The sequence below is a fragment of the Amia ocellicauda genome, chromosome 8 (genome assembly GCF_036373705.1).
Source record: "Amia ocellicauda isolate fAmiCal2 chromosome 8, fAmiCal2.hap1, whole genome shotgun sequence".
NCBI classification, from domain to species: Eukaryota; Metazoa; Chordata; class Actinopteri; order Amiiformes; family Amiidae; genus Amia; species Amia ocellicauda.
This window is the reverse complement of record NC_089857.1, coordinates 7,635,001-7,662,525: the sequence shown is the minus strand read 5'-3', so window position 1 is coordinate 7,662,525 and position 27,525 is coordinate 7,635,001. Positions and strand designations below refer to the sequence as shown.

The window sequence follows — 27,525 nt, the reverse complement described above, 5'->3', positions numbered from 1 at the left end:
AATATAGTTCCGGTCTGGTGTGGCACCCCAGCTAACGCACAACGTTGCCACAACGTTGCCACAACGTGGCGTGTTAGCAGGGACTGTCTGCGGCGCGCTGGTGTGTCCCGGGCTTTAGAGTAGAGAGACAGTTCAACTGTAAGTATGAACGGCAGAAACGGATATTGCCTTCCCTTTAACTAGAGCGTCAGGGACAGCCTCCCTGGCTTACGGCCATATTAGCCTGAATACGCCCGATCTCGTCCGATCTCGGAAGCCAAGGAGGCTCGGGTCTGGTCAGTACTTGGATGGGAGACCGCCTGGGAATACCAGGTGCTGTAAGCTTCTTCACCTTTTACACACCAGAGGGCGACAAATCACGAGTTTTAACTTTGGATACACACAATTTCATCATTATTTCAGATTTTACTTCCCCAAATACACAGGCATACAATAGATCTTGTTCTCCAACGTAAACGGTCCCTAGTAACTAGGGTACATTCGTAAATAAATTGAGCATCATGGCTAGAAGTGACTAAATGTTGCCTAATCTTTCTCATCGAGAAATGACACAATTACAGCAACACAAAAAGAACTCCACCGGACAAAGTTCAGTGCTCACAAGGAGCCTCATTCAACACACACGGTTCCATTCCCATTCATGCAAAGCACGAAAGTGTAAAACTTGGGAACATACTTGAGAGCAAAGATCACATTCAATCTCATTCAAGGCACGGATGTGAATGCAACGGGATGAAATTACTGAAATGATGCCTGCCCTCGAACTGTGATGATGGACTACCCGACTCGCCAATAATATTGGCTTCTGGTGTATTGAAATACAGGAGCTGCTGGATTTGTGTCATTTCTTACCCCCTCACCATAGTTTGTCAAATGTTTAAACAACTGAACTTATATTGAAGGTTTGTTTCTCTTCATATGTTTTACTGGTTTACATTTGTCTCAGCAACCTGTTGAATGATTCTTCTGCTTTCAAAACAAAATGACAACAGGATGAATGCACACACTTGAAAATACAATACATGCAATGTTATGCATCATAGTGATGCAACCTCCTTTCAGTTTCATACTGCATGTCAATTGAAATCCTTACTGAAATGCATACCTTCTCAAGATTGCGCTTGACTGGCGTGTCAGGCACTCAATTACAGCTGTTTTATCAAGACAATGTGTTCGTTTTGTAAAATATAGTTCCGGTCTGGTGTGGCACCCCAGCTAACGCACAACGTTGCCACAACGTTTCGTGTTAGCAGGGACTGTCTGCAGCGTGCTGGTGTGTCCCGGACTTTAGAGTAGAGAGACAGTTCAACTGCAAGTATGAGTGGCAGAAACGGATATTGCCTTCCCTTTAAGTAGAGGGTCAGGGACAGCCTCCCTGGCTTACGGCCATACTAGTCTGAATACGCCCGATCTCGTCCGATCTCGGAAGCTAAGCAGGCTCGGGCCTGGTCAGTACTTGGATGGGAGACCACCTGGGAATACCAGGTGCTGTAAGCTTTTGCATCTTTTACACACCAGAGGGCGACAAATCACGAGTTTTAACTTTGGATACACGCAATTTCATCATTATTTCAGATTTGACTTCCCCAAATACACAGGCATACAATTGATCTTGTTCTCCAACGTAAACGGTCCCTAGTAACTAGGGTACATTCGTAAATAAATTGAGCATCATGGCTAGAAGTGACTAAATGTTGCCTAATCTTTCTCATCGAGAAATGACACAATTACAGCAACACAAAAAGGAACTCCACCGGACAAAGTTCAGTGCTCACAAGGAGCCTCATTCAACACACACGGTTCCATTCCCATTCATGCAAAGCACGAAAGTGTAAAACTTGGGAACATACTTGAGAGCAAAGATCACATTCAATCTCATTCAAGGCACGGATGTCAATGCAACGGGATGAAATTACTGAAATGATGCCTGCCCTCGAACTGTGATGATGGACTACCCGACTCGCCAATAATATTGGGTTCTGGTGTATTGAAATACAGGAGCTGCTGGATTTGTGTGTTTTCTTACCCCCTCACCATAGTTTGTCAAATGTTTAAACAACTGAACTTATATTCAAGGTTTATTTCTCTTCATATGTTTTACTGGTTTACATTTGTCTCAGCAACCTGTTGAATGATTCTTCTGCTTTCAAAACAAAATGACAACAGGATGAATGCACACACTTGAAAATACAATACATGCAATGTTATGCATCATAGTGATGCAACCTCCTTTCAGTTTCATACTGCATGTCAATTGAAATCCTTACTGAAATGCATACCTTCTCAAGATTGCGCTTGACTGGCGTGTCAGGCACTCAATTACAGCTGTTTTATCAAGACAATGTGTTCGTTTTGTAATATATAGTTCCGGTCTGGTGTGGCACCCCAGCTAACGCACAACGTTGCCACAATGTTGCCACAACGTGGCGTGTTAGCAGGGACTGGCTGCGGCGCGCTGGTGTGTCCCGGGCTTTAGAGTAGAGAGACAGTTCAACTGCAAGTATGAGCGGCAGAAACGGATATTGCCTTCCCTTTAAGTAGAGCGTCAGGGACAGCCTTCCTGGCTTACGGCCATACTAGCCTGAATACGCCCGATCTCGTCCGATCTCGGAAGCCAAGCAGGCTCGGGCCTGGTCAGTACTTGGATGGGAGACCGCCTGGGAATACCAGGTGCTGTAAGCTTTTGCATCTTTTACACACCAGAGGGCGACAAATCACGAGTTTTAACTTTGGATACACGCAATTTCATCATTATTTCAGATTTGACTTCCCCAAATACACAGGCATACAATAGATCTTGTTCTCCAACGTAAACGGTCCCTAGTAACTAGGGTACATTCGTAAATAAATTGAGCATCATGGCTAGAAGTGACTAAATGTTGCCTAATCTTTCTCATCGAGAAATGACACAATTACAGCAACACAAAAAGGAACTCCACCGGACAAAGTTCAGTGCTCACAAGGAGCCTCTTTCAACACACACGGTTCCATTCCCATTCATGCAAAGCACGAAAGTGTAAAACTTGGGAACATACTTGAGAGCAAAGATCACATTCAATCTCATTCAAGGCACGGATGTGAATGCAACGGGATGAAATTACTGAAATGATGCCTGCCCTCGAACTGTGAAGATGGACTACCCGACTCGCCAATAATATTGGGTTCCGGTGTATTGAAATACAGGAGCTGCTGGATTTGTGTGTTTTCTTACCCCCTCACGATAGTTTGTCAAATGTTTAAACAACTGAACTTATATTCAAGGTTTGTTTCTCTTCATATGTTTTACTGGTTTACATTTGTCTCAGCAACCTGTTGAATGATTCTTCTGCTTTCAAAACAAAATGACAACAGGATGAATGCACACACTTGAAAATACAATACATGCAATGTTATGCATCATAGTGATGCAACCTCCTTTCAGTTTCATACTGCATGTCAATTGAAATCCTTACTGAAATGCACAGCATCTCAAGATTGCGCTTGACTGGCGTGTCAGGCACTCAATTACAGCTGTTTTATCAAGACAATGTGTTCGTTTTGTAATATATAGTTCCGGTCTGGTGTGGCACCCCAGCTAACGCACAACGTTGCCACAACGTTTCGTGTTAGCAGGGACTGTCTGCGGCGTGCTGGTGTGTCCCGGACTTTAGAGTAGAGAGACAGTTCAACTGCAAGTATGAGCGGCAGAAACGGATATTGCCTTCCCTTTAAGTAGAGCGTCAGGGACAGCCTCCCTGGCTTACGGCCATACTAGCCTGAATACGCCCGATCTCGTCTGATCTCGGAAGCTAAGCAGGCTCGGGCCTGGTCAGTACTTGGATGGGAGACCACCTGGGAATACCAGGTGCTGTAAGCTTTTGCATCTTTTACACACCAGAGGGCGACAAATCACGAGTTTTAACTTTGGATACACGCAATTTCATCATTATTTCAGATTTGACTTCCCCAAATACACAGGCATACAATAGATCTTGTTCTCCAACGTAAACGGTCCCTAGTAACTAGGGTACATTCGTAAATAAATTGAGCATCATGGCTAGAAGTGACTAAATGTTGCCTAATCTTTCTCATCGAGAAATGACACAATTACAGCAACACAAAAAGGAACTCCACCGGACAAAGTTCAGTGCTCACAAGGAGCCTCATTCAACACACACGGTTCCATTCCCATTCATGCAAAGCACGAAAGTGTAAAACTTGGGAACATACTTGAGAGCAAAGATCACATTCAATCTCATTCAAGGCACGGATGTGAATGCAACGGGATGAAATTACTGAAATGATGCCTGCCCTCGAACTGTGATGATGGACTACCCGACTCGCCAATAATATTGGGTTCTGGTGTATTGAAATACAGGAGCTGCTGGATTTGTGTGTTTTCTTACCCCCTCACCATAGTTTGTCAAATGTTTAAACAACTGAACTTATATTCAAGGTTTGTTTCTCTTCATATGTTTTACTGGTTTACATTTGTCTCAGCAACCTGTTGAATGATTCTTCTGCTTTCAAAACAAAATGACAACAGGATGAATGCACACACTTGAAAATACAATACATGCAATGTTATGCATCATAGTGATGCAACCTCCTTTCAGTTTCATACTGCATGTCAATTGAAATCCTTACTGAAATGCACACCTTCTCAAGATTGCGCTTGACTGGCGTGTCAGGCACTCAATTACAGCTGTATTATCAAGACAATGTGTTCGTTTTGTAAAATATAGTTCCGGTCTGGTGTGGCACCCCAGCTAACGCACAACGTTGCCACAACGTTTCGTGTTAGCAGGGACTGTCTGCGGCGCGCTGGTGTGTCCCGGACTTTAGAGTAGAGAGACAGTTCAACTGCAAGTATGAGCGGCAGAAACGGATATTGCCTTCCCTTTAAGTAGAGCGTCAGGGACAGCCTCCCTGGCTTACGGCCATACTAGCCTGAATACGCCCGATCTCGTCCGATCTCGGAAGCTAAGCAGGCTCGGGCCTGGTCAGTACTTGGATGGTAGACCGCCTGGGAATACCAGGTGCTGTAAGCTTTTGCATCTTTTACACACCAGAGGGCGACAAATCACGAGTTTTAACTTTGGATACACGCAATTTCATCATTATTTCAGATTTGACTTCCCCAAATACACAGGCATACAATAGATCTTGTTCTCCAACGTAAACGGTCCCTAGTAACTAGGGTACATTCGTAAATAAATTGAGCATCATGGCTAGAAGTGACTAAATGTTGCCTAATCTTTCTCATCGAGAAATGACACAATTACAGCAACACAAAAAGGAACTCCACCGGACAAAGTTCAGTGCTCACAAGGAGCCTCATTCAACACACACGGTTCCATTCCCATTCATGCAAAGCACGAAAGTGTAAAACTTGGGAACATACTTGAGAGCAAAGATCACATTCAATCTCATTCAAGGCACGGATGTGAATGCAACGGGATGAAATTACTGAAATGATGCCTGCCCTCGAACTGTGATGATGGACTACCCGACTCGCCAATAATATTGGGTTCTGGTGTATTGAAATACAGGAGCTGCTGGATTTGTGTGTTTTCTTACCCCCTCACCATAGTTTGTCAAATGTTTAAACAACTGAACTTATATTCAAGGTTTGATTCTCTTCATATGTTTTACTGGTTTACATTTGTCTCAGCAACCTGTTGAATGATTCTTCTGCTTTCAAAACAAAATGACAACAGGATGAATGCACACACTTGAAAATACAATACATGCAATGTTATGCATCATAGTGATGCAACCTCCTTTCAGTTTCATACTGCATGTCAATTGAAATCCTTACTGAAATGCACACCTTCTCAAGATTGCGCTTGACTGGCGTGTCAGGCACTCAATTACAGCTGTTTTATCAAGACAATGTGTTCGTTTTGTAATATATAGTTCCGGTCTGGTGTGGCACCCCAGCTAACGCACAACGTTGCCACAATGTTGCCACAACGTGGCGTGTTAGCAGGGACTGTCTGCGGCGCGCTGGTGTGTCCCAGGCTTTAGAGAAGAGAGACAGTTCAACTGTAAGTATGAACGGCAGAAACGGATATTGCCTTCCCTTTAAGTAGAGCGTCAGGGACAGCCTTCCTGGCTTACGGCCCTACTAGCCTGAATACGCCCGATCTCGTCCGATCTCGGAAGCTAAGCAGGCTCGTTCCTGGTCAGTACTTGCATGGGAGACCGCCTGGGAATACCAGGTGCTGTAAGCTTTTGCATCTTTTACACACCAGAGGGCGACAAATCACGAGTTTTAACTTTGGATACACGCAATTTCATCATTATTTCAGATTTGACTTCCCCAAATACACAGGCATACAATAGATCTTGTTCTCCAACGTAAACGGTCCCTAGTAACTAGGGTACATTCGTAAATAAATTGAGCATCATGGCTAGAAGTGACTAAATGTTGCCTAATCTTTCTCATCGAGAAATGACACAATTACAGCAACACAAAAAGGAACTCCACCGGACAAAGTTCAGTGCTCACAAGGAGCCTCATTCAACACACACGGTTCCATTCCCATTCATGCAAAGCACGAAAGTGTAAAACTTGGGAACATACTTGAGAGCAAAGATCACATTCAATCTCATTCAAGGCACGGATGTGAATGCAACGGGATGAAATTACTGAAATGATGCCTGCCCTCGAACTGTGATGATGGACTACCCGACTCGCCAATAATATTGGGTTCTGGTGAATTGAAATACAGGAGCTGCTGGATTTGTGTGTTTTCTTACCCCCTCACCATAGTTTGTCAAATGTTTAAACAACTGAACTTATATTCAAGGTTTGTTTCTCTTCATATGTTTTACTGGTTTACATTTGTCTCAGCAACCTCAGCAAGAATGATTCTTCTGCTTTCAAAACAAAATGACAACAGGATGAATGCACACACTTGAAAATACAATACATGCAATGTTATGCATCATAGTGATGCAACCTCCTTTCAGTTTCATACTGCATGTCATTTGAAATCCTTATTGAAATGCACACCTTCTCAAGATTGCGCTTGACTGGCGTGTCAGGCACTCAATTACAGCTGTATTATCAAGACAATGTGTTCGTTTTGTAAAATATAGTTCCGGTCTGGTGTGGCACCCCAGCTAACGCACAACGTTGCCACAACGTTTCGTGTTAGCAGGGACTGTCTGCGGCGCGCTGGTGTGTCCCGGACTTTAGAGTAGAGAGACAGTTCAACTGCAAGTATGAGCAGCAGAAACGGATATTGCCTTCCCTTTAAGTAGAGCGTCAGGGACAGCCTCCCTGGCTTACGGCCATACTAGCCTGAATACGCCAGATCTCGTCCGATCTCGGAAGCTAAGCAGGCTCGGGCCTGGTCAGTACTTGGATGGGAGACCGCCTGGGAATACCAGGTGCTGTAAGCTTTTGCATCTTTTACACACCAGAGGGCGACAAATCACGAGTTTTAACTTTGGATACACGCAATTTCATCATTATTTCAGATTTGACTTCCCCAAATACACAGGCATACAATAGATCTTGTTCTCCAACGTAAACGGTCCCTAGTAACTAGGGTACATTCGTAAATAAATTGAGCATCATGGCTAGAAGTGACTAAATGTTGCCTAATCTTTCTCATCGAGAAATGACACAATTACAGCAACACAAAAAGGAACTCCACCGGACAAAGTTCAGTGCTCACAAGGAGCCTCATTCAACACACACGGTTCCATTCCCATTCATGCAAAGCACGAAAGTGTAAAACTTGGGAACATACTTGAGAGCAAAGATCACATTCAATCTCAATCAAGGCACGGATGTGAATGCAACGGGATGAAATTACTGAAATGATGCCTGCCCTCGAACTGTGATGATGGACTACCCGACTCGCCAATAATATTGGGTTCTGGTGTATTGAAATACAGGAGCTGCTGGATTTGTGTGTTTTCTTACCCCCTCACCATAGTTTGTCAAATGTTTAAACAACTGAACTTATATTCAAGGTTTGTTTCTCTTCATATGTTTTACTGGTTTACATTTGTCTCAGCAACCTGTTGAATGATTCTTCTGCTTTCAAAGCAAAATGACAACAGGATGAATGCACACACTTGAAAATACAATACATGCAATGTTATGCATCATAGTGATGCAACCTCCTTTCAGTTTCATACTGCATGTCAATTGAAATCCTTACTGAGATGCACACCTTCTCAAGATTGCGCTTGACAGGCGTGTCAGGAACTCAATTACAGCTGTTTTATCAAGACAATGTGTTCGTTTTGTAAAATATAGTTCCGGTCTGGAGTGGCACCCCACCTAACGCACAACGTTGCCACAACGTTTCGTGTTAGCAGGGACTGTCTGCGGCGCGCTGGTGTGTCCCGGACTTTAGAGTAGAGAGACAGTTCAACAGCAAGTATGAGCGACAGAAACGGATATTGCCTTCCCTTTAAGTAGAGCGTCAGGGACAGCTTCCCTGGCTTACGGCCATACTAGCCTGAATACGCCCGATCTCGTCCGATCTTGGAAGCTAAGCAGGCTCGGGCCTGGTCAGTACTTGGATGGGAGACCGCCTGGGAATACCAGGTGCTGTAAGTTTTTGCATCTTTTACACACCAGAGGGCAACAAATCACGAGTTTTAACTTTGGATACACGCAATTTCATCATTATTTCAGATTTGACTTCCCCAAATACACAGGCATACAATAGATCTTGTTCTCCAACGTAAACGGTCCCTAGTAACTAGGGTACATTCGTAAATAAATTGAGCATCATGGCTAGAAGTGACTAAATGTTGCCTAATCTTTCTCATCGAGAATTGACACAATTACAGCAACACAAAAAGGAACTCCACCGGACAAAGTTCAGTGCTCACAAGGAGCCTCATTCAACACACACGGTTCCATTCCCATTCATGCAAAGCACGAAAGTGTAAAACTTGGGAACATACTTGAGAGCAAAGATCACATTCAATCTCATTCAAGGCACGGATGTGAATGCAACGGGATGAAATTACTGAAATGATGCCTGCCCTCGAACTGTGATGATGGACTACCCGACTCGCCAATAATATTGGGTTCTGGTGTATTGAAATACAGGAGCTGCTGGATTTGTGTGTTTTCTTACCCCCTCACCATAGTTTGTCAAATGTTTAAACAACTGAACTTATATTCAAGGTTTGTTTCTCTTCATATGTTTTACTGGTTTACATTTGTCTCAGCAACCTGTTGAATGATTCTTCTGCTTTCAAAACAAAATGACAACAGGATGAATGCACACACTTGAAAATACAATACATGCAATGTTATGCATCATAGTGATGCAACCTCCTTTCAGTTTCATACTGCATGTCAATTGAAATCCTTTTTAAAATGCACACCTTCTCAAGATTGCGCTTTACTGGCGTGTCAGGAACTCAATTACAGCTGTATTATCAAGACAATGTGTTCGTTTTGTAAAATATAGTTCCGGTCTGGTGTGGCACCCCAGCTAACGCACAACGTTGCCACAACGTTTCGTGTTAGCAGGGACTGTCTGCGGCGCGCTGGTGTGTCCCGGACTTTAGAGTAGAGAGACAGTTCAACAGCAAGTATGAGCGACAGAAACGGATATTGCCTTCCCTTTAAGTAGAGCGTCAGGGACAGCTTCCCTGGCTTACGGCCATACTAGCCTGAATACGCCCGATCTCGTCCGATCTTGGAAGCTAAGCAGGCTCGGGCCTGGTCAGTACTTGGATGGGAGACCGCCTGGGAATACCAGGTGCTGTAAGTTTTTGCATCTTTTACACACCAGAGGGCAACAAATCACGAGTTTCAACTTTGGATACACGCAATTTCATCATTATTTCAGATTTGACTTCCCCAAATACACAGGCATACAATAGATCTTGTTCTCCAACGTAAACGGTCCCTAGTAACTAGGGTACATTCGTAAATAAATTGAGCATCATGGCTAGAAGTGACTAAATGTTGCCTAATCTTTCTCATCGAGAAATGACACAATTACAGCAACACAGAAAGGAACTCCACCGGACAAAGTTCAGTGCTCACAAGGAGCCTCATTCAACACACACGGTTCCATTCCCATTCATGCAAAGCACGAAAGTGTAAAACTTGGGAACATACTTGAGAGCAAAGATCACATTCAATCTCATTCAAGGCACGGATGTGAATGCAACGGGATGAAATTACTGAAATGATGCCTGCCCTCGAACTGTGATGATGGACTACCCGACTCGCCAATAATATTGGGTTCTGGTGTATTGAAATACAGGAGCTGCTGGATTTGTGTGTTTTCTTACCCCCTCACCATAGTTTGTCAAATGTTTATACAACTGAACTTATATTCAAGGTTTGTTTCTCTTCATATGTTTTACTGGTTTACATTTGTCTCATCAACCTGTTGAATGATTCTTCTGCTTTCAAAACAAAATGACAACAGGATGAATGCACACACTTGAAAATACAATACATGCAATGTTATGCATCATAGTGATGCAACCTCCTTTCAGTTTCATACTGCATGTCAATTGAAATCCTTACTGAAATGCACACCTTCTCAAGATTGCGCTTGACTGGCGTGTCAGGCACTCAATTACAGCTGTTTTATCAAGACAATGTGTTCGTTTTGTAAAATATAGTTCCGGTCTGGTGTGGCACCCCAGCTAACGCACAACGTTGCCACAACTTTTCGTGTTAGCAGGGACTGTCTGCGGTGCGCTGGTGTGTCCCGGACTTTAGAGTAGAGAGACAGTTCAACTGCAAGTATGAGCGGCAGAAACGGATATTGCCTTCCCTTTAAGTAGAGCGTCAGGGACAGCTTCCCCTGCTTACGGCCATACTAGCCTGAATACGCCCGATCTCGTCCGATCTCGGAAGCTAAGCAGGCTCCGGCCTGGTCAGTACTTGGATGGGAGACCGCATGGGAATACCAGGTGCTGTAAGCTTTTGCATCTTTTACACACCAGAGGGCGACAAATCACGAGTTTTAACTTTGGATACACGCAATTTCATCATTATTTCAGATTTGACTTCCCCAAATACACAGGCATACAATAGATCTTGTTCTCCAACGTAAACGGTCCCTAGTAACTAGGGTACATTCGTAAATAAATTGAGCATCATGGCTAGAAGTGACTAAATGTTGCCTAATCTTTCTCATCGAGAAATGACACAATTACAGCAACACAAAAAGGAACTCCACCGGACAAAGTTCAGTGTTCACAAGGAGCCTCATTCAACACACACGGTTCCATTCCCATTCATGCAAAGCACGAAAGTGTAAAACTTGGGAACATACTTGAGAGCAAAGATCACATTCAATCTCATTCAAGGCACGGATGTGAATGCAACGGGATGAAATTACTGAAATGATGCCTGCCCTCGAACTGTGATGATGGACTACCCGACTCGCCAATAATATTGGGTTCTGGTGTATTGAAATACAGGAGCTGCTGGATTTGTGTGTTTTCTTACCCCCTCACCATAGTTTGTCAAATGTTTAAACAACTGAACTTATATTCAAGGTTTGTTTCTCTTCATATGTTTTACTGGTTTACATTTGTCTCAGCAACCTGTTGAATGATTCTTCTGCTTTCAAAACAAAATGACAACAGGATGAATGCACACACTTGAAAATACAATACATGCAATGTTATGCATCATAGTGATGCAACCTCCTTTCAGTTTCATACTGCATGTCAATTGAAATCCTTACTGAAATGCACACCTTCTCAAGATTGCGCTTGACTGGCGTGTCAGGCACTCAATTACAGCTGTTTTATCAAGACAATGTGTTCGTTTTGTAAAATACAGTTACGGTCTGGTGTGGCACCCCAGCTAACGCACAACGTTGCCACAACGTTTCGTGTTAGCAGGGACTGTCTGCGGCGCGCTGGTGTGTCCCGGACTTTAGAGTAGAGAGACAGTTCAACTGCAAGTATGAGCGGCAGAAACGGATATTGCCTTCCCTTTAAGTAGAGCATCAGGGACAGCCTCCCAGGCTTACGGCCATACTAGCCTGAATACGCCCGATCTCGTCCGATCTCGGAAGCTAAGCAGGCTCCGGCCTGGTCAGTACTTGGATGGGAGACTGCCTGGGAATACCAGGTACTGTAAGCTTTTGCATCTTTTACACACCAGAGGGCGACAAATCACGAGTTTTAACTTTGGATACACGCAATTTCTTCATTATTTCAGATTTGACTTCCCCAAATACACAGGCATACAATAGATCTTGTTCTCCAACGTAAACGGTCCCTAGTAACTAGGGTACATTCGTAAATAAATTGAGCATCATGGCTAGAAGTGACTAAATGTTGCCTAATCTTTCTCATCGAGAAATGACACAATTACAGCAACACAAAAAGGAACTCCACCGGACAAAGTTCAGTGCTCACAAGGAGCCTCATTCAACACACACGGTTCCATTCCCATTCATGCAAAGCACGAAAGTGTAAAACTTGGGAACATACTTGAGAGCAAAGATCACATTCAATCTCATTCAAGTCACGGATGTGAATGCAACGGGATGAAATTACTGAAATGATGCCTGCCCTCGAACTGTGATGATGGACTACCCGACTCGCCAATAATATTGGGTTCTGGTGTATTGAAATACAGGAGCTGCTGGATTTGTGTGTTTTCTTACCCCCTCACCATAGTTTGTCAAATGTTTAAACAACTGAACTTATATTCAAGGTTTGTTTCTCTTCATATGTTTTACTGGTTTACATTTGTCTCAGCAACCTGTTGAATGATTCTTCTGCTTTCAAAACAAAATGACAACAGTATGAATGCACACACTTGAAAATACAATACATGCAATGTTATGCATCATAGTGATGCAACCTCCTTTCAGTTTCATACTGCATGGCAATTGAAATCCTTACTGAAATGCACACCTTCTCAAGATTGCGCTTGACTGGCGTGTCAGGCACTCAATTACAGCTGTTTTATCAAGACAATGTGTTCGTTTTGTAAAATATAGTTCCGGTCTGGTGTGGCACCCCAGCTAACGCACAACGTTGCCACAACGTTTCGTGTTAGCAGGGACTGTCTGCGGCGCGCTGGTGTGTCCCGGACTTTAGAGTAGAGAGACAGTTCAACTGCAAGTATGAGCGGCAGAAACGGATATTGCCTTCCCTTTAAGTAGAGCGTCAGGGACAGCCTCCCTGGCTTACGGCCGTACTAGCCTGAATACGCCTGATTTCGTCCGATCTCGGAAGCTAAGCAGGCTCGGGCCTGGTCAGTACTTGGATGGGAGACCGCCTGGGAATACCAGGTGCTGTAAGCTTTTGCACCTTTTACACACCAGAGGGCGACAAATCACGAGTTTTAACTTTGGATTCACACAATTTCATCATTATTTCAGATTTGACTTCCCCAAATACACAGGCATACAATAGATCTTGTTCTCCAACGTAAACGGTCCCTAGTAACTAGGGTACATTCGTAAATAAATTGAGCATCATGGCTAGAAGTGACTAAATGTTGCCTAATCTTTCTCTTCGAGAAATGACACAATTACAGCAACACAAAAAGGAACTCCACCGGACAAAGTTCAGTGCTCACAAGGAGCCTCATTCAACACACACGGTTCCATTCCCATTCATGCAAAGCACGAAAGTGTAAAACTTGGGAACATACTTGAGAGCAAAGATCACATTCAATCTCATTCAAGGCACGGATGTGAATGCAACGGGATGAAATTACTGAAATGATGCCTGCCCTCGAACTGTGATGATGGACTACCCGACTCGCCAATAATATTGGGTTCTGGTGTATTGAAATACAGGAGCTGCTGGATTTGTGTGTTTTCTTACCCCCTCACCATAGTTTGTCAAATGTTTAAACAACTGAACTTATATTCAAGGTTTGTTTCTCTTCATATGTTTTACTGGTTTACATTTGTCTCAGCAACCTGTTGAATGATTCTTCTGCTTTCAAAACAAAATGACAACAGGATGAATGCACACACTTGAAAATACAATACATGCAATGTTATGCATCATAGTGATGCAACCTCCTTTTAGTTTCATACTGCATGTCAATTGAAATCCTTACTGAAATGCACACCTTCTCAAGATTGCGCTTGACTGGCGTGTCAGGCACTCAATTACAGCTGTATTATCAAGACAATGTGTTCGTTTTGTAAAATATAGTTCCGGTCTGGTGTGGCACCCCAGTTAACGCACAACGTTGCCACAACGTTGCCACAACGTGGCGTGTTAGCAGGGACTGTCTGCGGCGCACTGGTGTGTCCCGGGCTTTAGAGTAGAGAGACAGTTCAACTGTAAGTATGAACGGCAGAAAAGGATATTGCCTTCCCTTTAAGTAGAGCGTCAGGGACAGCCTCCCTGGCTTACGGCCATACTAGCCTGAATACGCCCGATCTCGTCCGATCTCGGAAACTAAGCAGGCTCTGGCCTGGTCAGTACTTGGATGGGAGACCGCCTGGGAATACCAGGTGCTGTAAGCTTTTGCATCTTTTACACACCAGAGGGCGACAAATCACGAGTTTTAACTTTGGATACACGCAATTTCATCATTATTTCAGATTTGACTTCCCCAAATACACAGGCATACAATAGATCTTGTTCTCCAACGTAAACGGTCCCTAGTAACTAGGGTACATTCGTAAATAAATTGAGCATCATGGCTAGAAGTGACTAAATGTTGCCTAATCTTTCTCATCGAGAAATGACACAATTACAGCAACACAAAAAGGAACTCCACCGGACAAAGTTCAGTGCTCACAAGGAGCCTCATTCAACACACACGGTTCCATTCCCATTCATGCAAAGCACGAAAGTGTAAAACTTGGGAACATACTTGAGAGCAAAGATCACATTCAATCTCATTCAAGGCACGGATGTGAATGCAACGGGATGAAATTACTGAAATGATGCCTGCCCTCGAACTGTGATGATGGACTACCCGACTCGCCAATAATATTGGGTTCTGGTGTATTGAAATACAGGAGCTGCTGGATTTGTGTGTTTTCTTACCCCCTCACCATAGTTTGTCAAATGTTTATACAACTGAACTTATATTCAAGGTTTGTTTCTCTTCATATGTTTTACTGGTTTACATTTGTCTCAGCAACCTGTTGAATGATTCTTCTGCTTTCAAAACAAAATGACAACAGGATGAATGCACACACTTGAAAATACAATACATGCAATGTTATGCATCATAGTGATGCAACCTCCTTTCAGTTTCATACTGCATGTCAATTGAAATCCTTACTGAAATGCACACCTTCTCAAGATTGCGCTTGACTGGCGTGTCAGGCACTCAATTACAGCTGTTTTATCAAGACAATGTGTTCGTTTTGTAAAATATAGTTCCGGTCTGGTGTGGCACCCCAGCTAACGCACAACGTTGCCACAACGTTTCGTGTTAGCAGGGACTGTCTGCGGCGCGCTGGTGTGTCCCGGACTTTAGAGTAGAGAGACAGTTCAACTGCAAGTATGAGCGGCAGAAACGGATATTGCCTTCCCTTTAAGTAGAGCGTCAGGGACAGCTTCCCCGGCTTACGGCCATACTAGCCTGAATACGCCCGATCTCGTCTGATCTCGGAAGCTAAGCAGGCTCGGGCCTGGTCAGTACTTGGATGGGAGACCGCCTGGGAATACCAGGTGCTGTAAGCTTTTGCATCTTTTACACACCAGAGGGCGACAAATCACGAGTTTTAACTTTGGATACACGCAATTTCATCATTATTTCAGATTTGACTTCCCCAAATACACAGGCATACAATAGATCTTGTTCTCCAACGTAAACGGTCCCTAGTAACTAGGGTACATTCGTAAATAAATTGAGCATCATGGCTAGAAGTGACTAAATGTTGCCTAATCTTTCTCATCGAGAAATGACACAATTACAGCAACACAAAAAGGAACTCCACCGGACAAAGTTCAGTGTTCACAAGGAGCCTCATTCAACACACACGGTTCCATTCCCATTCATGCAAAGCACGAAAGTGTAAAACTTGGGAACATACTTGAGAGCAAAGATCACATTCAATCTCATTCAAGGCACGGATGTGAATGCAACGGGATGAAATTACTGAAATGATGCCTGCCCTCGAACTGTGATGATGGACTACCCGACTCGCCAATAATATTGGGTTCTGGTGTATTGAAATACAGGAGCTGCTGGATTTGTGTGTTTTCTTACCCCCTCACCATAGTTTGTCAAATGTTTAAACAACTGAACTTATATTCAAGGTTTGTTTCTCTTCATATGTTTTACTGGTTTACATTTGTCTCAGCAACCTGTTGAATGATTCTTCTGCTTTCAAAACAAAATTACAACAGGATGAATGCACACACTTGAAAATACAATACATGCAATGTTATGCATCATAGTGATGCAACCTCCTTTCAGTTTCATACTGCATGTCAATTGAAATCCTTACTGAAATGCACACCTTCTCAAGATTGCGCTTGACTGGCGTGTCAGGCACTCAATTACAGCTGTTTTATCAAGACAATGTGTTCGTTTTGTAAAATATAGTTCCGGTCTGGTGTGGCACCCCAGCTAACGCACAACGTTGCCACAACGTTGCCACAACGTGGCGTGTTAGCAGGGACAGTCTGCGGCGCACTGGTGTGTCCCGGGCTTTAGAGTAGAGAGACAGTTCAACTGTAAGTATGAACGGCAGAAAAGGATATTGCCTTCCCTGTAAGTAGAGCGTCAGGGACAGCCTCCCTGGCTTACGGCCATACTAGCCTGAATACGCCCGATCTCGTCCGATCTCGGAAGCTAAGCAGGCTCTGGCCTGGTCAGTACTTGGATGGGAGACCGCCTGGGAATACCAGGTGCTGTAAGCTTTTGCATCTTTTACACACCAGAGGGCGACAAATCACGAGTTTTAACTTTGGATACACGCAATTTCATCATTATTTCAGATTTGACTTCCCCAAATACACAGGCATACAATAGATCTTGTTCTCCAACGTAAACGGTCCCTAGTAACTAGGGTACATTCGTAAATAAATTGAGCATCATGGCTAGAAGTGACTAAATGTTGCCTAATCTTTCTCATCGAGAAATGACACAATTACAGCAACACAAAAAGGAACTCCACTGGACAAAGTTCAGTGCTCACAAGGAGCCTCATTCAACACACACGGTTCCATTCCCATTCATGCAAAGCACGAAAGTGTAAAACTTGGGAACATACTTGAGAGCAAAGATCACATTCAATCTCATTCAAGGCACGGATGTGAATGCAACGGGATGAAATTACTGAAATGATGCCTGCCCTCGAACTGTGATGATGGACTACCCGACTCGCCAATAATATTGGGTTCTGGTGTATTGAAATACAGGAGCTGCTGGATTTGTGTGTTTTCTTACCCCCTCACCATAGTTTGTCAAATGTTTATACAACTGAACTTATATTCAAGGTTTGTTTCTCTTCATATGTTTTACTGGTTTACATTTGTCTCAGCAACCTGTTGAATGATTCTTCTGCTTTCAAAACAAAATGACAACAGGATGAATGCACACACTTGAAAATACAATACATGCAATGTTATGCATCATAGTGATGCAACCTCCTTTCAGTTTCATACTGCATGTCAATTGAAATCCTTACTGAAATGCACACCTTCTCAAGATTGCGCTTGACTGGCGTGTCAGGCACTCAATTACAGCTGTTTTATCAAGACAATGTGTTCGTTTTGTAAAATATAGTTCCGGTCTGGTGTGGCACCCCAGCTAACGCACAACGTTGCCACAACGTTTCGTGTTAGCAGGGACTGTCTGCGGCGCGCTGGTGTGTCCCGGACTTTAGAGTAGAGAGACAGTTCAACTGCAAGTATGAGCGGCAGAAACGGATATTGCCTTCCCTTTAAGTAGAGCGTCAGGGACAGATTCCCCGGCTTACGGCCATACTAGCCTGAATACGCCCGATCTCGTCCGATCTCGGAAGCTAAGCAGGCTCGGGCCTGGTCAGTACTTGGATGGGAGACCGCCTGGGAATACCAGGTGCTGTAAGCTTTTGCATCTTTTACACACCAGAGGGCGACAAATCACGAGTTTTAACTTTGGATACACGCAATTTCATCATTATTTCAGATTTGACTTCCCCAAATAAACAGGCATACAATAGATCTTGTTCTCCAACGTAAACGGTCCCTAGTAACTAGGGTACATTCGTAAATAAATTGAGCATCATGGCTAGAAGTGACTAAATGTTGCCTAATCTTTCTCATCGAGAAATGACACAATTACAGCAACACAAAAAGGAACTCCACCGGACAAAGTTCAGTGCTCACAAGGAGCCTCATTCAACACACACGGTTCCATTCCCATTCATGCAAAGCACGAAAGTGTAAAACTTGGGAACATACTTGAGAGCAAAGATCACATTCAATCTCATTCAAGTCACGGATGTGAATGCAACGGGATGAAATTACTGAAATGATGCCTGCCCTCGAACTGTGATGATGGACTACCCGACTCGCCAATAATATTGGGTTCTGGTGTATTGAAATACAGGAGCTGCTGGATTTGTGTGTTTTCTTACCCCCTCACCATAGTTTGTCAAATGTTTAAACAACTGAACTTATATTCAAGGTTTGTTTCTCTTCATATGTTTTACTGGTTTACATTTGTCTCAGCAACCTGTTGAATGATTCTTCTGCTTTCAAAACAAAATGACAACAGGATGAATGCACACACTTGAAAATACAATACATGCAATGTTATGCATCATAGTGATGCAACCTCCTTTCAGTTTCATACTGCATGTCAATTGAAATCCTTACTGAAATGCACACCTTCTCAAGATTGCGCTTGACTGGCGTGTCAGGCACTCAATTACAGCTGTATTATCAAGACAATGTGTTCGTTTTGTAAAATATAGTTCCGGTCTGGTGTGGCACCCCAGTTAACGCACAACGTTGCCACAACGTTTCGTGTTAGCAGGGACTGTCTGCGGCGCGCTGGTGTGTCCCGGACTTTAGAGTAGAGAGACAGTTCAACTGCAAGTATGAGCGGCAGAAACGGATATTGCCTTCCCTTTAAGTAGAGCATCAGGGACAGCCTCCCCGGCTTACGGCCATACTAGCCTGAATACGCCCGATCTCGTCCGATCTCGGAAGCTAAGCAGGCTCCGGCCTGGTCAGTACTTGGATGGGAGACCGCCTGGGAATACCAGGTGCTGTAAGCTTTTGCATCTTTTACACACCAGAGGGCGACAAATCACGAGTTTTAACTTTGGATACACGCAATTTCATCATTATTTCAGATTTGACTTCCCCAAATACACAGGCATACAATAGATCTTGTTCTCCAATGTAAACGGTCCCTAGTAACTAGGGTACATTCGTAAATAAATTGAGCATCATGGCTAGAAGTGACTAAATGTTGCCTAATCTTTCTCATCGAGAAATGACACAATTACAGCAACACAAAAAGGAACTCCACCGGACAAAGTTCAGTGCTCACAAGGAGCCTCATTCAACACACACGGTTCCATTCCCATTCATGCAAAGCACGAAAGTGTAAAACTTGGGAACATACTTGAGAGCAAAGATCACATTCAATCTCATTCAAGGCACGGATGTGAATGCAACGGGATGAAATTACTGAAATGATGCCTGCCCTCGAACTGTGATGATGGACTACCCGACTCGCCAATAATATTGGGTTCTGGTGTATTGAAATACAGGAGCTGCTGGATTTGTGTGTTTTCTTACCCCCTCACCATAGTTTGTCAAATGTTTAAACAACTGAACTTATATTCAAGGTTTGTTTCTCTTCATATGTTTTACTGGTTTACATTTGTCTCAGCAACCTGTTGAATGATTCTTCTGCTTTCAAAACAAAATGACAACAGGATGAATGCACACACTTGAAAATACAATACATGCAATGTTATGCATCATAGTGATGCAACCTCCTTTCAGTTTCATACTGCATGTCAATTGAAATCCATACTGAAATGCACACCTTCTCAAGATTGCGCTTGACGGGCGTGTCAGGCACTCAATTACAGCTGTTTTATCAAGACAATGTGTTCGTTTTGTAATATATAGTTCCGGTCTGGTGTGGCACCCCAGCTAACGCACAACGTTGCCACAATGTTGCCACAACGTGGCGTGTTAGCAGGGACTGTCTGCGGCGCGCTGGTGTGTCCCGGACTTTAGAGTAGAGAGACAGTTCAACTGTAAGTATGAACGGCAGAAACGGATATTGCCTTCCCTTTAAGTAGAGCGTCAGGGACAGCCTCACTGGCTTACGGCCATACTAGCCTGAATACGCCCGATCTCGTCCGATCTCGGAAGCTAAGCAGGCTCGGGCCTGGTCAGTACTTGGATGGGAGACCGCCTGGGAATACCTGGTGCTGTAAGCTTTTGCATCTTTTACACACCAGAGGGCGACAAATCACGAGTTTTAACTTTGGATACACGCAATTTCATCATTATTTCAGATTTGACTTCCCCAAATACACAGGCATACAATAGATCTTGTTCTCCAACGTAAACGGTCCCTAGTAACTAGGGTACATTCGTAAATAAATTGAGCATCATGGCTAGAAGTGACTAAATGTTGCCTAATCTTTCTCATCGAGAAATGACACAATTACAGCAACACAAAAAGGAACTCCACCGGACAAAGTTCAGTGCTCACAAGGAGCCTCATTCAACACACACGGTTCCATTCCCATTCATGCAAAGCACGAAAGTGTAAAACTTGGGAACATACTTGAGAGCAAAGATCACATTCAATCTCATTCAAGGCACGGATGTGAATGCAACGGGATGAAATTACTGAAATGATGCCTGCCCTCGAACTGTGATGATGGACTACCCGACTCGCCAATAATATTGGGTTCTGGTGTATTGAAATACAGGAGCTGCTGGATTTGTGTGTTTTCTTACCCCCTCACCATAGTTTGTCAAATGTTTAAACAACTGAACTTATATTCAAGGTTTGTTTCTCTTCATATGTTTTACTGGTTTACATTTGTCTCAGCAACCTCAGCAAAAATGATTCTTCTACTTTCAAAACAAAATGACAACAGGATGAATGCACACACTTGAAAATACAATACATGCAATGTTATGCATCATAGTGATGCAACCTCCTTTCAGTTTCATACTGCATGTCAATTGAAATCCTTACTGAAATGCACACCTTCTCAAGATTGCGCTTGACTGGCGTGTCAGGCACTCAATTACAGCTGTTTTATCAAGACAATGTGTTCGTTTTGTAATATATAGTTCCGGTCTGGTGTGGCACCCCAGCTAACGCACAACGTTGCCACAACGTTTCGTGTTAGCAGGGACTGTCTGCGGCGCGCTGGTGTGTCCCGGACTTTAGAGTAGAGAGACAGTTCAACTGCAAGTATGAGCGGCAGAAACGGATATTGCCTTCCCTTTAAGTAGAGCGTCAGGGACAGCTTCCCTGGCTTACGGCCATACTAGCCTGAATACGCCCGATCTCGTCCGATCTCGGAAGCTAAGCAGGCTCGGGCCTGGTCAGTACTTGGATGGGAGACCGCCTGGGAATACCAGGTGCTGTAAGCTTTTGCATCTTTTACACACCAGAGGGCGACAAATCACGAGTTTTAACTTTGGATACACGCAATTTCATCATTATTTCAGATTTGACTTCCCCGAATACACAGGCATACAATAGATCTTGTTCTCCAACGTAAACGGTCCCTAGTAACTAGGGTACATTCGTAAATAAATTGAGCATCATGGCTAGAAGTGACTAAATGTTGCCTAATCTTTCTCATCGAGAAATTACACAATTACAGCAACACAAAAAGGAACTCCACCGGACAAAGTTCAGTGCTCACAAGGAGCCTCATTCAACACACACGGTTCCATTCCCATTCATGCAAAGCACGAAAGTGTAAAACTTGGGAACATACTTGAGAGCAAAGATCACATTCAATCTCATTCAAGGCACGGATGTGAATGCAACGGGATGAAATTACTGAAATGATGCCTGCCCTCGAACTGTGATGATGGACTACCCGACTCGCCAATAATATTGGGTTCTGGTGTATTGAAATACAGGAGCTGCTGGATTTGTGTGTTTTCTTACCCCCTCACCATAGTTTGTCAAATGTTTAAACAACTGAACTTATATTCAAGGTTTGTTTCTCTTCATATGTTTTACTGGTTTACATTTGTCTCAGCAACCTGTTGAATGATTCTTCTGCTTTCAAAACAAAATGACAACAGGATGAATGCACACACTTGAAAATACAATACATGCAATGTTATGCATCATAGTGATGCAACCTCCTTTCAGTTTCATACTGCATGTCAATTGAAATCCTTACTGAAATGCACACCTTCTCAAGATTGCGCTTGACTGGCGTGTCAGGCACTCAATTACAGCTGTTTTATCAAGACAATGTGTTCGTTTTGTAATATATAGTTCCGGTCTGGTGTGGCACCCCAGCTAACGCACAACGTTGCCACAACGTTTCGTGTTAGCAGGGACTGTCTGCGGCGCGCTGGTGTGTCCCGGACTTTAGAGTAGAGAGACAGTTCAACTGCAAGTATGAGCGGCAGAAACGGATATTGCCTTCCCTTTAAGTAGAGCGTCAGGGACAGCTTCCCTGGCTTACGGCCATACTAGCCTGAATACGCCCGATCTCGTCCGATCTCGGAAGCTAAGCAGGCTCGGGCCTGGTCAGTACTTGGATGGGAGACCGCCTGGGAATACCAGGTGCTGTAAGCTTTTGCATCTTTTACACACCAGAGGGCGACAAATCACGAGTTTTAACTTTGGATACACGCAATTTCATCATTATTTCAGATTTGACTTCCCCGAATACACAGGCATACAATAGATCTTGTTCTCCAACGTAAACGGTCCCTAGTAACTAGGGTACATTCGTAAATAAATTGAGCATCATGGCTAGAAGTGACTAAATGTTGCCTAATCTTTCTCATCGAGAAATTACACAATTACAGCAACACAAAAAGGAACTCCACCGGACAAAGTTCAGTGCTCACAAGGAGCCTCATTCAACACACACGGTTCCATTCCCATTCATGCAAAGCACGAAAGTGTAAAACTTGGGAACATACTTGAGAGCAAAGATCACATTCAATCTCATTCAAGGCACGGATGTGAATGCAACGGGATGAAATTACTGAAATGATGCCTGCCCTCGAACTGTGATGATGGACTACCAGACTCGCCAATAATATTGGGTTCTGGTGTATTGAAATACAGGAGCTGCTGGATTTGTGTGTTTTCTTACCCCCTCACCATAGTTTGTCAAATGTTTAAACAACTGAACTTATATTCAAGGTTTGTTTCTCTTCATATGTTTTACTGGTTTACATTTGTCTCAGCAACCTGTTGAATGATTCTTCTGCTTTCAAAACAAAATGACAACAGGATGAATGCACACACTTGAAAATATAATACATGCAATGTTATGCATCATAGTGATGCAACCTCCTTTCAGTTTCATACTGCATGTCAATTGAAATCCTTACTGAAATGCACACCTTCTCAAGATTGCGCTTGACTGGCGTGTCAGGCACTCAATTACAGCTGTTTTATCAAGACAATGTGTTCGTTTTGTAAAATATAGTTCCGGTCTGGTGTGGCACCCCAGCTAACGCACAACGTTGCCACAACGTTGCCACAAAGTTTCGTGTTAGCAGGGACTGTCTGCGGCGCGCTGGTGTGTCCCGGACTTTAGAGTAGAGAGACAGTTCATTTGCAAGTATGAGCGGCAGAAACGGATATTGCCTTCCCTTTAAGTAGAGCGTCAGGGACAGCCTCCCTGGCTTACGGCCATACTAGCCTGAATACGCCCGATCTCGGAAGCTAAGCAGGCTCGGGCCTGGTCAGTACTTGAATGGGAGACCGCCTGGGAATACCAGGTGCTGTAAGCTTTTGCATCTTTTACACACCAGAGGGCGACAAATCACGAGTTTTAACTTTGGATACACGCAATTTCATCATTATTTCAGATTTGACTTCCCCGAATACACAGGCATACAATAGATCTTGTTCTCCAACGTAAACGGTCCCTAGTAACTAGGGTACATTCGTAAATAAATTGAGCATCATGGCTAGAAGTGACTAAATGTTGCCTAATCTTTCTCATCGAGAAATGACACAATTACAGCAACACAAAAAGGAACTCCACCGGACAAAGATCAGTGCTCACAAGGAGCCTCATTCAACACACACGGTTCCATTCCCATTCATGCAAAGCACGAAAGTGTAAAACTTGGGAACATACTTGAGAGCAAAGATCACATTCAATCTCATTCAAGGCACGGATGTGAATGCAACGGGATGAAATTACTGAAATGATGCCTGCCCTCGAACTGTGATGATGGACTACCCGACTCGCCAATAATATTGGGTTCTGGTGTATTGAAATACAGGAGCTGCTGGATTTGTGTGTTTTCTTACCCCCTCACCATAGTTTGTCAAATGTTTAAACAACTGAACTTATATTCAAGGTTTGTTTCTCTTCATATGTTTTACTGGTTTACATTTGTCTCAGCAACCTCAGCAAAAATGATTCTTCTACTTTCAAAACAAAATGACAACAGGATGAATGCACACACTTGAAAATACAATACATGCAATGTTATGCATCATAGTGATGCAACCTCCTTTCAGTTTCATACTGCATGTCAATTGAAATCCTTACTGAAATGCACACCTTCTCAAGATTGCGCTTGACTGGCGTGTCAGGCACTCAATTACAGCTGTTTTATCAAGACAATGTGTTCGTTTTGTAATATATAGTTCCGGTCTGGTGTGGCACCCCAGCTAACGCACAACGTTGCCACAACGTTTCGTGTTAGCAGGGACTGTCTGCGGCGCGCTGGTGTGTCCCGGACTTTAGAGTAGAGAGACAGTTCAACTGCAAGTATGAGCGGCAGAAACGGATATTGCCTTCCCTTTAAGTAGAGCGTCAGGGACAGCCTCCCTGGCTTACGGCCATACTAGCCTGAATACGCCCGATCTCGTCCGATCTCGGAAGCTAAGCAGGCTCGGGCCTGGTCAGTACTTGGATGGGAGACCGCCTGGGAATACCAGGTGCTGTAAGCTTTTGCATCTTTTACACACCAGAGGGCGACAAATCACGAGTTTTAACTTTGGATACACGCAATTTCATCATTATTTCAGATTTGACTTCCCCGAATACACAGGCATACAATAGATCTTGTTCTCCAACGTAAACGGTCCCTAGTAACTAGGGTACATTCGTAAATAAATTGAGCATCATGGCTAGAAGTGACTAAATGTTGCCTAATCTTTCTCATCGAGAAATTACACAATTACAGCAACACAAAAAGGAACTCCACCGGACAAAGTTCAGTGCTCACAAGGAGCCTCATTCAACACACACGGTTCCATTCCCATTCATGCAAAGCACGAAAGTGTAAAACTTGGGAACATACTTGAGAGCAAAGATCACATTCAATCTCATTCAAGGCACGGATGTGAATGCAACGGGATGAAATTACTGAAATGATGCCTGCCCTCGAACTGTGATGATGGACTACCCGACTCGCCAATAATATTGGGTTCTGGTGTATTGAAATACAGGAGCTGCTGGATTTGTGTGTTTTCTTACCCCCTCACCATAGTTTGTCAAATGTTTAAACAACTGAACTTATATTCAAGGTTTGTTTCTCTTCATATGTTTTACTGGTTTACATTTGTCTCAGCAACCTGTTGAATGATTCTTCTGCTTTCAAAACAAAATGACAACAGGATGAATGCACACACTTGAAAATACAATACATGCAATGTTATGCATCATAGTGATGCAACCTCCTTTCAGTTTCATACTGCATGTCAATTGAAATCCTTACTGAAATGCACACCTTCTCAAGATTGCGCTTGACTGGCGTGTCAGGCACTCAATTACAGCTGTTTTATCAAGACAATGTGTTCGTTTTGTAAAATATAGTTCCGGTCTGGTGTGGCACCCCAGCTAACGCACAACGTTGCCACAACGTTGCCACAAAGTTTCGTGTTAGCAGGGACTGTCTGCGGCGCGCTGGTGTGTCCCGGACTTTAGAGTAGAGAGACAGTTCATTTGCAAGTATGAGCGGCAGAAACGGATATTGCCTTCCCTTTAAGTAGAGCGTCAGGGACAGCCTCCCTGGCTTACGGCCATACTAGCCTGAATACGCCCGATCTCGGAAGCTAAGCAGGCTCGGGCCTGGTCAGTACTTGGATGGGAGACCGCCTGGGAATACCAGGTGCTGTAAGCTTTTGCATCTTTTACACACCAGAGGGCGACAAATCACGAGTTTTAACTTTGGATACACGCAATTTCATCATTATTTCAGATTTGACTTCCCCAAATACACAGGCATACAATAGATCTTGTTCTCCAACGTAAACGGTCCCTAGTAACTAGGGTACATTCGTAAATAAATTGAGCATCATGGCTAGAAGTGACTAAATGTTGCCTAATCTTTCTCATCGAGAAATGACACAATTACAGCAACACAAAAAGGAACTCCACCGGACAAAGTTCAGTGCTCACAAGGAGCCTCATTCAACACACACGGTTCCATTCCCATTCATGCAAAGCACGAAAGTGTAAAACTTGGGAACATACTTGAGAGCAAAGATCACATTCAATCTCATTCAAGGCACGGATGTGAATGCAACGGGATGAAATTACTGAAATGATGCCTGCCCTCGAACTGTGATGATGGACTACCCGACTCGCCAATAATATTGGGTTCTGGTGTATTGAAATACAGGAGCTGCTGGATTTGTGTGTTTTCTTACCCCCTCACCATAGTTTGTCAAATGTTTAAACAACTGAACTTATATTCAAGGTTTGTTTCTCTTCATATGTTTTACTGGTTTACATTTGTCTCAGCAACCTGTTGAATGATTCTTCTGCTTTCAAAACAAAATGACAACAGGATGAATGCACACACTTGAAAATACAATACATGCAATGTTATGCATCATAGTGATGCAACCTCCTTTCAGTTTCATACTGCATGTCAATTGAAATCCTTACTGAAATGCACACCTTCTCAAGATTGCGCTTGACTGGCGTGTCAGGCACTCAATTACAGCTGTTTTATCAAGACAATGTGTTCGTTTTGTAATATATAGTTCCGGTCTGGTGTGGCACCCCAGCTAACGCACAACGTTGCCACAACGTTTCGTGTTAGCAGGGACTGTCTGCGGCGCGCTGGTGTGTCCCGGACTTTAGAGTAGAGAGACAGTTCAACTGCAAGTATGAGCGGCAGAAACGGATATTGCCTTCCCTTTAAGTAGAGCGTCAGGGACAGCCTCCCTGGCTTACGGCCATACTAGCCTGAATACGCCCGATCTCGTCCGATCTCGGAAGCTAAGCAGGCTCGGGCCTGGTCAGTACTTGGATGGGAGACCGCCTGGGAATACCAGGTGCTGTAAGCTTTTGCATCTTTTACACACCAGAGGGCGACAAATCACGAGTTTTAACTTTGGATACACGCAATTTCATCATTATTTCAGATTTGACTTCCCCGAATACACAGGCATACAATAGATCTTGTTCTCCAACGTAAACG

The 27,525-nt window shown here is 43.6% G+C and overlaps 22 non-coding genes and 2 pseudogenes across 22 annotated transcripts; all 24 read left to right on the top strand.

The window, feature by feature from the left end:
* The first annotated feature begins 205 nt into the window (after positions 1-205).
* Positions 206-324, top strand: LOC136757498 (5S ribosomal RNA). Its single transcript, XR_010819515.1, has one exon. It is a non-coding gene; the product is annotated as a 5S ribosomal RNA (ribosomal RNA).
* Positions 325-1,378: 1,054 nt separating this feature from the next.
* On the top strand, positions 1,379-1,497 carry LOC136755986 (5S ribosomal RNA). Its single transcript, XR_010818093.1, has one exon. It is a non-coding gene; the product is annotated as a 5S ribosomal RNA (ribosomal RNA).
* A 1,066-nt stretch (positions 1,498-2,563) lies between these two features.
* On the top strand, positions 2,564-2,682 carry LOC136756135 (5S ribosomal RNA). The gene has a single exon (XR_010818238.1). It is a non-coding gene; the product is annotated as a 5S ribosomal RNA (ribosomal RNA).
* A 1,055-nt stretch (positions 2,683-3,737) lies between these two features.
* LOC136755873 (5S ribosomal RNA) lies at positions 3,738-3,856 on the top strand. The gene has a single exon (XR_010817983.1). It is a non-coding gene; the product is annotated as a 5S ribosomal RNA (ribosomal RNA).
* A 1,055-nt stretch (positions 3,857-4,911) lies between these two features.
* Positions 4,912-5,030, top strand: LOC136756373 (5S ribosomal RNA). The gene has a single exon (XR_010818462.1). It is a non-coding gene; the product is annotated as a 5S ribosomal RNA (ribosomal RNA).
* Positions 5,031-6,096: 1,066 nt separating this feature from the next.
* Positions 6,097-6,215, top strand: LOC136757552 (5S ribosomal RNA). Its single transcript, XR_010819545.1, has one exon. It is a non-coding gene; the product is annotated as a 5S ribosomal RNA (ribosomal RNA).
* A 1,058-nt stretch (positions 6,216-7,273) lies between these two features.
* Positions 7,274-7,392, top strand: LOC136756676 (5S ribosomal RNA). The gene has a single exon (XR_010818743.1). It is a non-coding gene; the product is annotated as a 5S ribosomal RNA (ribosomal RNA).
* Positions 7,393-8,447: 1,055 nt separating this feature from the next.
* On the top strand, positions 8,448-8,566 carry LOC136756903 (5S ribosomal RNA). Its single transcript, XR_010818956.1, has one exon. It is a non-coding gene; the product is annotated as a 5S ribosomal RNA (ribosomal RNA).
* A 1,055-nt stretch (positions 8,567-9,621) lies between these two features.
* On the top strand, positions 9,622-9,740 carry LOC136756902 (5S ribosomal RNA). Its single transcript, XR_010818955.1, has one exon. It is a non-coding gene; the product is annotated as a 5S ribosomal RNA (ribosomal RNA).
* A 1,055-nt stretch (positions 9,741-10,795) lies between these two features.
* On the top strand, positions 10,796-10,914 carry LOC136756576 (5S ribosomal RNA). The gene has a single exon (XR_010818651.1). It is a non-coding gene; the product is annotated as a 5S ribosomal RNA (ribosomal RNA).
* A 1,055-nt stretch (positions 10,915-11,969) lies between these two features.
* LOC136757265 (5S ribosomal RNA) lies at positions 11,970-12,088 on the top strand. Its single transcript, XR_010819301.1, has one exon. It is a non-coding gene; the product is annotated as a 5S ribosomal RNA (ribosomal RNA).
* Positions 12,089-13,143: 1,055 nt separating this feature from the next.
* Positions 13,144-13,262, top strand: LOC136757205 (5S ribosomal RNA). The gene has a single exon (XR_010819244.1). It is a non-coding gene; the product is annotated as a 5S ribosomal RNA (ribosomal RNA).
* Positions 13,263-14,328: 1,066 nt separating this feature from the next.
* Positions 14,329-14,447, top strand: LOC136757090 (5S ribosomal RNA). The gene has a single exon (XR_010819135.1). It is a non-coding gene; the product is annotated as a 5S ribosomal RNA (ribosomal RNA).
* A 1,055-nt stretch (positions 14,448-15,502) lies between these two features.
* LOC136755914 (5S ribosomal RNA) lies at positions 15,503-15,621 on the top strand. Its single transcript, XR_010818022.1, has one exon. It is a non-coding gene; the product is annotated as a 5S ribosomal RNA (ribosomal RNA).
* A 1,066-nt stretch (positions 15,622-16,687) lies between these two features.
* On the top strand, positions 16,688-16,806 carry LOC136756102 (5S ribosomal RNA). Its single transcript, XR_010818205.1, has one exon. It is a non-coding gene; the product is annotated as a 5S ribosomal RNA (ribosomal RNA).
* Positions 16,807-17,861: 1,055 nt separating this feature from the next.
* On the top strand, positions 17,862-17,980 carry LOC136757026 (5S ribosomal RNA). The gene has a single exon (XR_010819075.1). It is a non-coding gene; the product is annotated as a 5S ribosomal RNA (ribosomal RNA).
* Positions 17,981-19,035: 1,055 nt separating this feature from the next.
* Positions 19,036-19,154, top strand: LOC136756453 (5S ribosomal RNA). The gene has a single exon (XR_010818537.1). It is a non-coding gene; the product is annotated as a 5S ribosomal RNA (ribosomal RNA).
* A 1,066-nt stretch (positions 19,155-20,220) lies between these two features.
* LOC136755859 (5S ribosomal RNA) lies at positions 20,221-20,339 on the top strand. Its single transcript, XR_010817969.1, has one exon. It is a non-coding gene; the product is annotated as a 5S ribosomal RNA (ribosomal RNA).
* A 1,058-nt stretch (positions 20,340-21,397) lies between these two features.
* Positions 21,398-21,516, top strand: LOC136757015 (5S ribosomal RNA). The gene has a single exon (XR_010819064.1). It is a non-coding gene; the product is annotated as a 5S ribosomal RNA (ribosomal RNA).
* A 1,055-nt stretch (positions 21,517-22,571) lies between these two features.
* Positions 22,572-22,690, top strand: LOC136757004 (5S ribosomal RNA). The gene has a single exon (XR_010819053.1). It is a non-coding gene; the product is annotated as a 5S ribosomal RNA (ribosomal RNA).
* A 1,066-nt stretch (positions 22,691-23,756) lies between these two features.
* Positions 23,757-23,865, top strand: LOC136757649 (uncharacterized; annotated as a pseudogene).
* Positions 23,866-24,923: 1,058 nt separating this feature from the next.
* Positions 24,924-25,042, top strand: LOC136756993 (5S ribosomal RNA). The gene has a single exon (XR_010819042.1). It is a non-coding gene; the product is annotated as a 5S ribosomal RNA (ribosomal RNA).
* Positions 25,043-26,108: 1,066 nt separating this feature from the next.
* On the top strand, positions 26,109-26,217 carry LOC136757584 (uncharacterized; annotated as a pseudogene).
* A 1,055-nt stretch (positions 26,218-27,272) lies between these two features.
* LOC136756982 (5S ribosomal RNA) lies at positions 27,273-27,391 on the top strand. Its single transcript, XR_010819031.1, has one exon. It is a non-coding gene; the product is annotated as a 5S ribosomal RNA (ribosomal RNA).
* Positions 27,392-27,525: the final 134 nt, after the last annotated feature.